Source organism: Hoplias malabaricus, chromosome 17, assembly GCF_029633855.1.
Source record: "Hoplias malabaricus isolate fHopMal1 chromosome 17, fHopMal1.hap1, whole genome shotgun sequence".
Lineage (NCBI taxonomy): Eukaryota > Metazoa > Chordata > Actinopteri > Characiformes > Erythrinidae > Hoplias > Hoplias malabaricus.
Window position 1 is genome coordinate 36190469 of NC_089816.1, and position 11714 is coordinate 36202182.

An 11714-nucleotide genomic window follows, 5' to 3' on the forward strand; every position below is an offset into this window, starting at 1 on the left:
GAAACAACTCTCTTTTCTTCTTTGTTCTAATTTGAAAATGGAGACCTATATTGATATTATTTCTTTACCTGACAAGGTTTTGTTATTTAAGATATATTTTATTATATATTCTTACAGCTGTTTGTAGTTGTCTCTGTCTATAAATAAAAATTATACAAAAAAAAAAGACTCTGTAAGGATTGTAAGTTTACTGAAGTACACACCTGTGGTCCACTGGTTTCCCATTATGACCTGAAGAAAAAGATGACCCCCATCGTAATTGTCACATTGTATAAGATGCAACCTGCTGGGGAGCTCAAGGGGATCATGTCCGGCGGCCGCCCTTCTGTTAGTTTGGGTTGTTTGTGGGAGATTTTAAGAGAATGGGGACACTGTGTTTGTGTTGTTGTTGTGTGTTGGACTTGGTGTGTGGCAGTTTCCACCCCAAACAGTCTGGAGGGTGAATAAGAGAGTCCACTGGGTCCACCATACACTAAGCCTGAACTGGTGCTTGTTCCCTTGCTTTCTTTTTTGTGCCCTTTTAATGGTTCATTATATTTTTTTTAAATGCAAGAAAGAAAAAACACTACCGGATGCTAATGAATATCCTCTCTGAGTGGAAGCTGTTGTAGGAAACAAAGGAGAAAATAAGCAAAGAAATACATTTGGGTACAGGTCTACAAAAGTGCTGAAACACCTTTTACCAGTCTACTTTCTTACCTCTGCAATTTCTCCTGTACATTATCCAGATGATAGCTCCCACCACTCCACCACTCCCCCCAAGAACACAGCAATCAGACACGGGATAATTAATGGCACCATGGGTACCCCTGGACCCAGCTCTGAAACACACAACACAGAAGGTTATCCAGAGGCCCAGAGTGGACTGAGGGGAGTCTACTGCAGGCTGCAGCTCTGTACCCAGATGGACGTCCAGCTTGTTGTCCAAGCCGAGGTGGGTGACGCTGCAGGTGAAGACGCTCTGTTTAAGGTCCTCTCCACTGAGCTCCAGGTTCTTCCTCATCTGGTAGGTCCCGTCTCCATTGGGCAGCAGCTCTCCTCCAGTGGTCAGTTGCTCAGGGACTGGTTCTCCGTCTCTGAGGATGGTCAGGTTGATGTGACGGGGGTAGAAACCAGTGGCCAGACAACTGACCCCATCCCACCCAGACACAGAGCGTTTCTTCTGGATCAGCCTCACTCTGGGTTTCACTGGAGAGAGGAACAGGAATCCGGCGTCAGAAATAATATCATGTTTAGATTTAGTGGCTGCACTTAGCAGCAGTAAGTCTGAAGTTCAGTTGCCTAACATGTTATGTGGTGCATATGATATTAATGCACTTATTTTAGTGTGGAGAGACAGATGAAAACAAACTCGGAATTGCTGGTTTGGTATGGAAATGGTTTGTGTCTTATCTGGAGGATCACTCTTACCAGGTAACAAGGAACAGATCTACTTCCACTCCATACATGCTCTGCACTGGTGTCCCTCAAGGCTCTGTGCTAGGTCCTCTTCTCTTTTCATTGTATACCCGTTCTCTTGGTGATATTATTACTTCTCATGGGTTCTCTTACCACTGTTATGCTGATGACACTCAACTAATGCTGTCCTTCCCACCATCTGACACTGGTTTCCAGTTGCTTCTCGTCATGTCTGACTGACAATTCTTTTTGGATGACAGCTCACTACCTGAAGATCAATCCTAGCAAGACTGGGCTGCTTTTCATCCCTGGAACGGGCGGCCCTCATCAAGATCTTACTCTCGTTTGAGAACTACTTCATTGCTCCGTCTGAGGATGCAAGGAGCCTTGGTGTAATTCTGGTTGGACAGCTATTGTTCGCAACCCATATTGCCAACCTGACTCAGTCATGCAGATTCCTACTGTACAACATTTATCAGATTAGACCATTTCTCTCTCAGGAGTTTGCCCAGTTACTAGTCCCATCTCTAGTCATTTCAAGGCTTGACTACTGCAACTCACTCCTGGCTGGTCTTTCTCTGTGGGCCTCAGACCCCTTCAGCTGAAACTCACATGCAGCCTACAAAGCCAGGAATGGACCGGTCCCTCCCCACCTCATGGCATAGGTCAATAGTCGGAGTGCACCTTGAGCCCTTCCAGTTCACTAAACCTCGCCATCCTGGTGACCAGACAGAGGAATGAACTTCCACTGGCTTCCAACAGCAGACTCTCTCACGGTCTTCAAACTCAGAATGAAGACCCATCTCCGTGTCACACACTTAGGTGAGCACTAATGTATGTGCTCACCGTAACAGACTGTTATTGCACTTACACTGCACTTAACTTCTTTCTAGGTATTAGCCCTGTTCTGTCAGCGTCTGAGCTGAAGGGAAGATTGGACTCAAACCTATATGTACAAGCGATACACACTGAACTGTGTGTCTGAACACTAAGCATTTTTGTGAGTCGCTCTGGATAAGAGTGTTTACTAAATGTTGTAAATGTAAGTGTATATCACTTTCATAGGACCAGCATCTCAGTGGTCTGAGGCCTTGGCTGTCTGTCTTCAATCAGTGTTAAGAAGGACATGTGGACATTCAGTTACTAGGAAGAGACTAAAGATCTTAAATTTGTTTTAGCTGTATGGAGTACATAGATTGTTGGCAATTTCAGAGTGAGATGAGTGTGGAACTGAAATTAAACATTAAAAGTCTATACTTGAAGATTGTAACTGTGTCTGAAGCCTGAACCTAAACTCGGAAATTATTACAGGGTTTGAGTCCTGCAATATTAGCAATATTTTGTGCTTGTTCTGAAGTAAAGCAAATACTGGTAAATGGTTTTCTGGACAGATGAAACTAAGATTTAACTATTTGGAAAGAACACGCAGTTCTACTTCTGACGTAAAAAAAAAGAGAGAAAAAAAAAGAAAATATCATCCCAACAATAAAGTATGGTGGAGGGAACACCATGATTTGGAACTGCTTTGCTGCATCAGGTCCGGGCTAGCTGAGGGGATGAGGATCCCCAAGTGTATCAAACAATTCTACAGGATAATATGAGGGTGTCTGGAAGTCAGTTGAAACTCTGTAGAAGTTGGTTGATGCAGCGGGACAATGACACAAAACACTGGAGCAAGTCCAAAGCAGAATGACTTATGAATAACAAAATCCGACTTTTGGAGCGGCCATGTCAGAGCCCAGATCTCAACCCTATAGAGATGCTATAGATTCACTTGAAGAGAGCTGTACTCAGGTGTCCAAGGAATATGACAGAGCTAAAGCAGTTCTGCCAGGAAGAATGGGCTAAAATTCCTATTGAATGATGTGCAGGCCTGATCCACAGCTACAGGAAGCGTCTACTTGAGATTATTGCTGCCAAGGAGGGGTCAACCAGCTGTTAATTCCAAGGGTTCACTTACTTCTTCCACTACAAATTTGAATGTTGAATGAGCATATATATATTTTTTGGAGTTATTATTTTAGGCTTATTATATTTGTCATCCGTTTACTTGGATGAAGACCAGATCACATTTTATAACAAATATATGCAGAAAACCTTGAAATTCCAGAAGGTTCATATACTTTTTCTTGCAACTGTATAAACTATCTTTAATTAGGGAGCATACTTGTACCTTACTCTATATTAACTGTAGATGTTAAAGTTGTGTTGATGTCATTCGCCCCGTTTCATCTCCAGGACTTTTATTGTGTTCTTTTATTCTCCACAGTTGTATAATGAAAGATTACAGAGATCCCCTCTCCTTCTGGAGAAGAGAATGTAATGAACCTTTAGGAACACAACTGGACTCTAACACCACTGCTGTACCTTTAAAGATACACTACACTGTCTGTACCTTTAAAGATACACTACACTGTTTGTAGATTTAGTGACGACAATGATCCTGTACAGTACAGTTCCTGTACTTTTTTTTTCAGGCAGTGTATGAGTATGATTAATGTAAATTACTTTAGTGGATCATCAGCCTTCTCGCATTTATTTTAAAAATTCTTACGATGTGAGGGTACTCTTCACAGTCCACTGGTTGTAATTAAGAAGTACAAAGCCTAAAAAGCAAATATCGTATCCAATCAAATGTAAGGTGGAAGGGGTCAAAATATGTGAATGGTTATACTGTATAAACTGCTGTGTGAACATTGTGAAGCGCTGAAACCTTTTTATTTAAAAGTCTAAGTCACATTTTTTAGGAAACAATCTTTCATTACGGTTATATTTTAATTTTTTGACAAAATGATTTTATCCTCAAGGTGTCCTATTTAAACATGCCAAACCCCCAGTAAAAATCATTCAAATATCTATATGTAATGTGGGCAGCATTTCTTGAACTTAAAACTTGTTCATACAGAATATAAAACCAATAATAAATAGCCAAAACCTTGAAGCTAAACACAAAGATATTTAGTTACATTTTTAACTTAAAGACATCTTACCTTTCCTCTTCACCTGATGACTCCTTTCTTTCAGGTAAGCTCTGAGTGTTGAAATGCATGCTGGGTAATACAGCTGTTCCTGATTGAATTGCATTTTTTATAAACACTGGTTTCAACCATTTATCTGGGATATTTAAACCATTGTGATATGTAAGTTTCTTTTCATGAAAATACAGCTCGTCCGTTGTGGAGCCTTCAATGGCGTTCTTGGTGATCATTGGTCCGGGCTGATCATTATCCTTCATTATCCTTTCCTCCCACAGTCCAAAACACACGTTGGTAGGTGGATTGGCGACTCAAAAGTGTCCGTGTGTCTGTGTTGCCCTGTGAAGGACTGATGCCACCTCCAGGGTGTATTCCTGCCTTGCGCCCAATGATTCCAGGTAGGCTCTGGACCCACCGCGACCCTGAACTGGATAAGCTGTTACAGATAATGAATGAATGTAAAACATTAATATGTATGTAGTTCATTTGATGATCTTGACTTCCTCCATAAAACATTTATTGACTTATGAGTAATGATAAGAGCAGAGAACATTTTGTGAAATCTTACTTCAATACAATGAATTATATCTAACTAGGCATTCCTGACCTTCAAGCCCTCAGACGGCACTGCATGAGAAAACAACATTCTATTGTTTTAAATATAAGCACACAGGCTCAGGAGGACTTCACCATGCTGCTGTATCAAGAAATACATCCTAAGGATTTAGACGATTAAAGATATGGCCATAAAACATTGATGCCTGAGCTCATCTCAGAGGGTCCAAAACATCCTATGCCAAAGACAAAAGGGACAATCCAGACTGTTTTTCAGTGATAGGTGTAGAAATAATCTGTCATGGTCTGGCTAGGATGGTGGCTGAGGGCATCAGTGCTCTTGTCATGGGTGACATGTGTCTGAGTGAAGACACCATTGATGTGGAGACTTACAGAGTCATGGGAACATGAGTACAGAGAAATGTCTTTTCTGGGTAAGTCCATGGTTAATTCAGCAGGACGATACTAGTTGTCATTCTACATGTGCTACTATAAAGTGGCTTCAAGGAGTGCATGTACTTGACCAGCCAGAGAATTCAAATATCAAATTACCTCAAATAATTGTACACTTACTTTCAGTGTTATTTAAATCACGTGTGACATAGTCCCATCTGTCTTTAAAGTCAGCCTGCATGTAATTCGTTATTTTTTGGACTATATCTGGGTCAACCACAGTGTCCACTTCCTCTTCTTTATGGTGGTCTCTTGAAAATAGTTTTTTTTCTCTGAATCAAAGTATGCCACAGTGATATCGTCCAACAGGAGAGTGAAACTAAATTTCGGAAACGATGTGTCTCCTTTGATGTAAGTTGTAAGTGTAGTGTAGTAAGGTACACCACAAATACATATACATATAATTTTTATAATTTGTTTTATAGCCTTGACCTTATTCAAACTCCTCCAATCTCTGTTATTTGACTTGATGAAATTAATTAAGATTTATAATTGGCTTAAGCAATTAAAACATTAATAATTAGTTTGAGAATGAATAATAATCATGCTAAATGAGTCCGTCAGGATTTTCAGGAAATTAATAAACAAATTGCAAACACTGTGATTTCCAAGAATGAGAGTTTTATTAATAAAGAGAAATATTTAATTAACATAGCACAACCTTGTAATCTCACGGTGTCCGGCAGGGGGAACTGATTCGAGCTTAAAGGTGAGCTAGGCGCTTCTGACTTGTGACTAAAGTTACTAGCTAAGGTTTAATTAATACAAAATTTATCAAGAACTCAATTCGGTTTTCAGCTCTGGAAATGCATAAGTTTAGCTTACTTTTTCATCGATTTTCACCACTCGTTTGGATGCAGAGGCTCTTTGAAGTCCTGGGAGTGGAGGCGTCTCACTTAGTCTCGCGGTTCTTACCGCAGAAGCATCCAGGCTGAGTTAGCGTGGAGGTCTTTCTTCGTTGATTGAGTTATCTCGGGCGTGCCCGGAGTGTGATGACGCCGGAGGCAGGATCCTCTCTTCGGCCTTCGGTCCGGAGTGGGAGAGTCCAAAATATGGACGTCTTAGACGAAAGGTTCGCTGGTTGCTGCAGCTCCAGAACTGAAAACCGCTTCAATAAACTCACTTATTCTAAGACTTTATGGTGTCTCGGCAGTGTTTCCTTACTCTGGCCACGAATAAGTTCACCTGCTTCGATCAGTCGTGAGATTAAACTTAGATTGGGTTATAAGACATAAACAAGATTAAAAGAAAAGAAGATATTCAAATTACTCGACGTATTAGAAAAACTTCATACTCTTCGCTAATTTCGAGACGTCTCTCGTAAGCTTTTTCTGAAGTCTGAGATTTTCTCGGATCTCCTCGTTGTTGTTGTCGTCGGCGTCCTCTCTTTTCCGCTTTCTTTCGTGGTCCGTTACTTCTGTAGAGCCCTCATAACTCTTCAGAACTTCGAACTGAACTGCGTTGGGCTGCTCTCTGTTTTCAAGGCTGGTGCGGTCACGCCTTAACGGGAGGAGTCCTCTTTCTGATTGGACACAAATTCAGTCTCACGTGACTCTCGCTAGGGGGAGAGAGTCGAAGGGGGTTTGAATCATTGATTCACACATAAAGAATATGAATTTCTCGTATCAAAATTCTTATACCTGTTATCAACATATAACAATGAGTACATTGGACTATTAATATCAGACAGTTACATAAGGTTTCATCTTTACGTCCCATTTATGATGCTATGCTGGGAAAGAATATTAATTTGTATACTCCTATTCAGAGGTAGGATTTCTCTTCATGATAGGAACAGTCCACAATATACAACATTTCATTAGGAGATAGGCATTCATCTGAGGGTACAGAAAGTGACATCAATACATTTGTTTAATACACAAATAATTCAGAGTTCGACTATTTTCCGTCATGGTTTCCGGCGACTCCGAGCGAGGCGTAGTTTCGCCAGTGTCCATTTGGGGTCGCTGTTGATCCATGCTTCGGTTGGTGATTCACGGGAGTTCACTCGAGGTCACTTTTGGTTTGAACGTTTGTTGATCCCCGTGAAAGATAACGAGACATTGAGGTGCCACTTTGTCCCAGGCGGGATTATAACCCTTCCTTTTGTTTGAGGTCCCTGTCTCTTAAAAGCATTATAAAAATCTCGACAGTTCCTGTTAGTTAAAAGAGAGACGGGGGGGTGTTGGGGCCATGTGTTGAAAGTGTCCTTCTCAAGTCCTTTGATGTTTCAGCTTATGTGTGTGCGTGTGTGTGGGGCTTTGCACCCCCGCGGGCACAAACAGTCCTGTGGAAGGTTGGATGTTGTCACAGACGAGAGGTCTTATTCAGACTAGAAAAGTTTAATTCAAAACTTTTCATTTCGATCTGGTTATCTGGTCTGTACTCCACTACATTCCCCCCTTTCTTTTCAGTTTTATGGTTCGGCAGGGATCATGGAGCTGAAAAGAACTTTTGCTGTGGAGGAAGGTAAGATCAGCAAGCATATTCAAACACATTTTCAGAGCTGATGTATTCCTATTAGTGTATGGGTGTATATGGAATGTGTATGTTTGCATGCTGAAGGGATTCTAATTATTTAGGGGTAGGTCTTGTTCAAACGCAACCTCGAGAGCTGATTCTTCGACATGGCCTTCGGCTTCATATCTAAAACTTCGGGGTTCACCTCTCTGGGCTCTTTTATGTCTGACGAATTTGACCATTTTATTAGACCAAGTTTCTAACCTGCTCTGGAGGGCTTGAGTGCGTTTGAAATAGAACCAAGCTATACCAAAGGTCAGAAGATATCCTAATCCTACCAGGGTAACTAGTAAGGTGTCCGGGGTGGACAATGCATAGGTGACAGGCTGAACTGGCCATAGGGGTTGAGACGACAGTTCTCTAAGGGTGTTATCTATGGGGGTTAGGTCAATGACTTGGGTTCCCTCATATTCTAGGCGAGTTAGTGTTTTAGTATCTAGCTCGATGGTGTGTTTGGAGAAGAACTCTGAGATTTCTATGTCGCTCTCATATTGGTCAGGGTTGAGGTGATACAGGGCCAGGTCTCCTACATGTAAGATTGCGTTTACGGGGACGTCTACCCAGAAGGTTTGGCTAGGAAGGAGTACCCTTTCTGAGGTGTCATGTTGATCATAGGTTAGTAGGGCCTCTCTAAAGGGGGTGTTAACCAACCAACGATTTCCAACAATCTCAGCTTGAGTACTGGTTACCAAACGTCGGGGCGTAACGACTACCGGGCATTGAGTATTACTCATCATAGGCTTGAGGCCACAGATCCCATTTGCGCTGTCACGAATGAAAGGTTTGCTAGGGCACAAGTAGTGAATGTCTTTAGTGAGTGTGCACATAAGCAAATTGGGTACCAGGTATAGGTCAGGGTTGTCTTGGTATGCTACAAGAGATGTTGTTTTCACACGAACGTAGGCAGAATCTTGCCAGAAGCCAACGTTGACAACATCTTTCAAACGGTATATGTTTTCAGGCGCCATTATGGGAAGGTTAATAATGAATGCTAATTCTCGGTCTTGAGGATTAACATAAATTGGGATGGCGCTACCTAAGGTATAGGCTAGGTGGGCCTGGAGGTCAGTAACTACTTCTCGAGTTGCTGTGGATAAAATCTCCTGTACTAAGGATAGAGGCACCAGGTAGGGAGGAATTCTCCCCATGGCTAGGCTATCTACCGAGGAGCTGATTTCTTGTAGCATATCAGACAATAACATATTCACAAGCTGGATGTGGGCAAGGTCAAGTTGTACTACTGAAAGCATGGAGTTGACTGTCTGGAGCGTTTTGTTCAAGGCGACACTGTGAGTGTTGAGCACTACGACGGTGCCACGTAGGGTTTGCCCAATGGTTTGCAGGTGCTGCTGCTGTTTATCTAATTGGGTTTTAATGTTCGGAATTTTCGTTTGTAATTCCCCTACTTGACGTTTAACAGTGGCTACATTGACGGCATTGACGGCGGACGTTCCGAGACTCAGTAGTGATCCCACAGTTGCGGCTGCCATTAGCAATCCGCCTATGAAGCGTTTAGGTCGTTTATTAAAACCATTTAGTTCTGATTGCGTCACGGTAAACTTTTGTAGCTGGCGGAGCATGTGAGTTACGTCTGCTTCAGCATGGCTGATAGCTTCCTCAGTCCATCTAACTCCATTCCGGCCAGTCTGCAGAGTGGTTATTGGTAGGTTTTTGCTACACGCTTCGGCGGGATTCAACCGTACAAATACTCTCTGGGTATGGAGGCGGCAATTAGTGATTAGCAGTCCCGGCTGGTCTTTCAGTATTATTCCTGAGTCAGGACCTGGTTCGATCACTTCAGGGAGCACGGCGGTTCCTAGGGAGCCGACGATCAGGAGAATGAGCAGCGGGGCCATCCTACCGGAAGAGATGCTCATGGTTAGATTTAGGGTATTTACGGCGAGTCGTTTAGACAAATTATAAAATTTTCACGATACCCCCCTTTTGATAAAATTTTCCTAGGGTAAACACTTTATAATAATTGACGATGAGGGACTAGGGTCTTGCACCCTGAGTGTCCTCAGTCTGGTTAGAAGCTCGTTGCCTGCTAAAGAGTGAGAGAAAAAGGGAAAAGGGATAGGAGAACTAAGGTGTGAGTAGAAGGTTATAGTTGTTTGTTAACTAATACCCTTCCTGCCTTTGGTTCTGTCGTTTATGATCTAACACAAGCGTTAGTATCCCCTACAAGTCCCATGGGGGTTGTGTGTGGTCGGATTTGGTTGCGGTGGACCCATTTGAATTCGGTACTGCCCCGAGCTTTGTTTATTTTGATCCTGTAAACAACGGGGGACAGTTTGTCTGTTATCTTATAGGGACCGGACCATCGGGGTAGGAATTTGCGGGCCAAATTCCCCCCTGTTTTTCGCGACCTTCCAACAGGTTGGACAAAGATGTAGTACCATATTTGTCCCCTATTTGGAGTTCATCAGTACGTATACTGTGGTGTAGGCTACGGCTATGCTAGCTTCACCTGGCTGATATAACAGATGTAGAGGCAGAGTCATTTGTCTCCCTGTCATCAACTCAAAGGGTGAGACCCCGACCGCGTCGTGTGGGGTCGCCCGTATGGCCATCAGTACGAGGGGGAGTTTGACATCCCAGTCTTGTTGGTTTGCTGCTACGTACTTTTTCAGTATGCTAACAACAGTTCGGTTGGCTCGCTCTACCTGACCTGAGCTTTGAGGATGGTAGCTAATATGAAGGCTGGCTTTTACTCCTAAGAGTTGCCAGAGCTGCTGCATGACCTCAGCTGTGAAATGTGTCCCTCTGTCAGAGTCGACACGGCTGGGTAGGCCAAACCGTGAGAAGACATGGTTCATCAGTAAGTATGCAGTGGTTAGCGCTGTGTCATTCGGTGCGGGGAGGCATTCTACCCATTTAGTGAATGCACACGTGACTGTGAGGAAGTACTTGTTACATCTTACTGTTCGAGTGAGTGGTCCAACCCAGTCTATCTGGAGGTTTGACCAAGGGAAGGATACTCCTTTCTTTTGCAAAGGGGCTCTATGAAGAGGATTCGAGGGTTGAAATTGGCAACATACCAGACAGCCTTTAATGTAGTCAGCCACATCTTTTACCATGTGGGGCCAATATGCCACCTGCCTGAGCGCATGGTGTGTTGCTTTGACCCCTTTGTGTCCCGCAGATGGGGAGTCATGGGCGTGCATCAGCATCACCCCCCTGTGGCACTGAGGAACCACGAACGTCGGTGAAGTGTGCGAGTCAGTGGCATGAACTAGCAAGCCTTTGACGACTTGAAGGGACGCTCTGGCGCCGTATAGGTCTTTAAGGCCTGGTATGGTGTCAAGATCCTGTGCTGCGATTGGATTAGTAGATGGGTCAGAGACATGGCTAAGCATTTTAGAAATTGATGGGTCTCGAGCTTGGAGAGTAACTAAGTCGGCGTCCGAAAAAGCAGGGTTAATATAGACAATGGTAGTTTTGGCATTGTCAGGCGACGCCTTCGTTACAGTTCGAGACCGTGTGACAGCTAGGACTTCGATGTCGGGTGGGTTTGGAAAAAGGGAGGGATCGAATGTCCACGATGTGCCTTTGCGGGCCCCTTGTTTGGCTAAGCTATCTGCTTGATCATTGAATTCTTTGTCATCTCCCGGGACTCGGGAGTGACCCTTCACTTTCTTCCAGTAGATCTGCAGGTCATGTGTGTCTACCAAGTGTTCGCATGCCGCAAAAAGCTCTTTGTGTTTAACTGGCTTTTTGTTTGACGTGGTGTAGTTGTTGGTTTTCCACAGTCTCAAGTGGCATGTGAAACTTAGGCGCACGTAGTTGGAGTCTGTGCAGATCACCAACGTT

At 43.3% G+C, this 11714-nt stretch overlaps 1 pseudogene; it reads right to left on the reverse strand.

Moving 5' to 3' along the window:
* Nucleotides 1–720: 720 nt before the first annotated feature.
* On the reverse strand, nt 721–4618 carry LOC136673339 (major histocompatibility complex class I-related gene protein-like; annotated as a pseudogene).
* Between the last annotated feature and the right edge of the window lie 7096 nt (nt 4619–11714).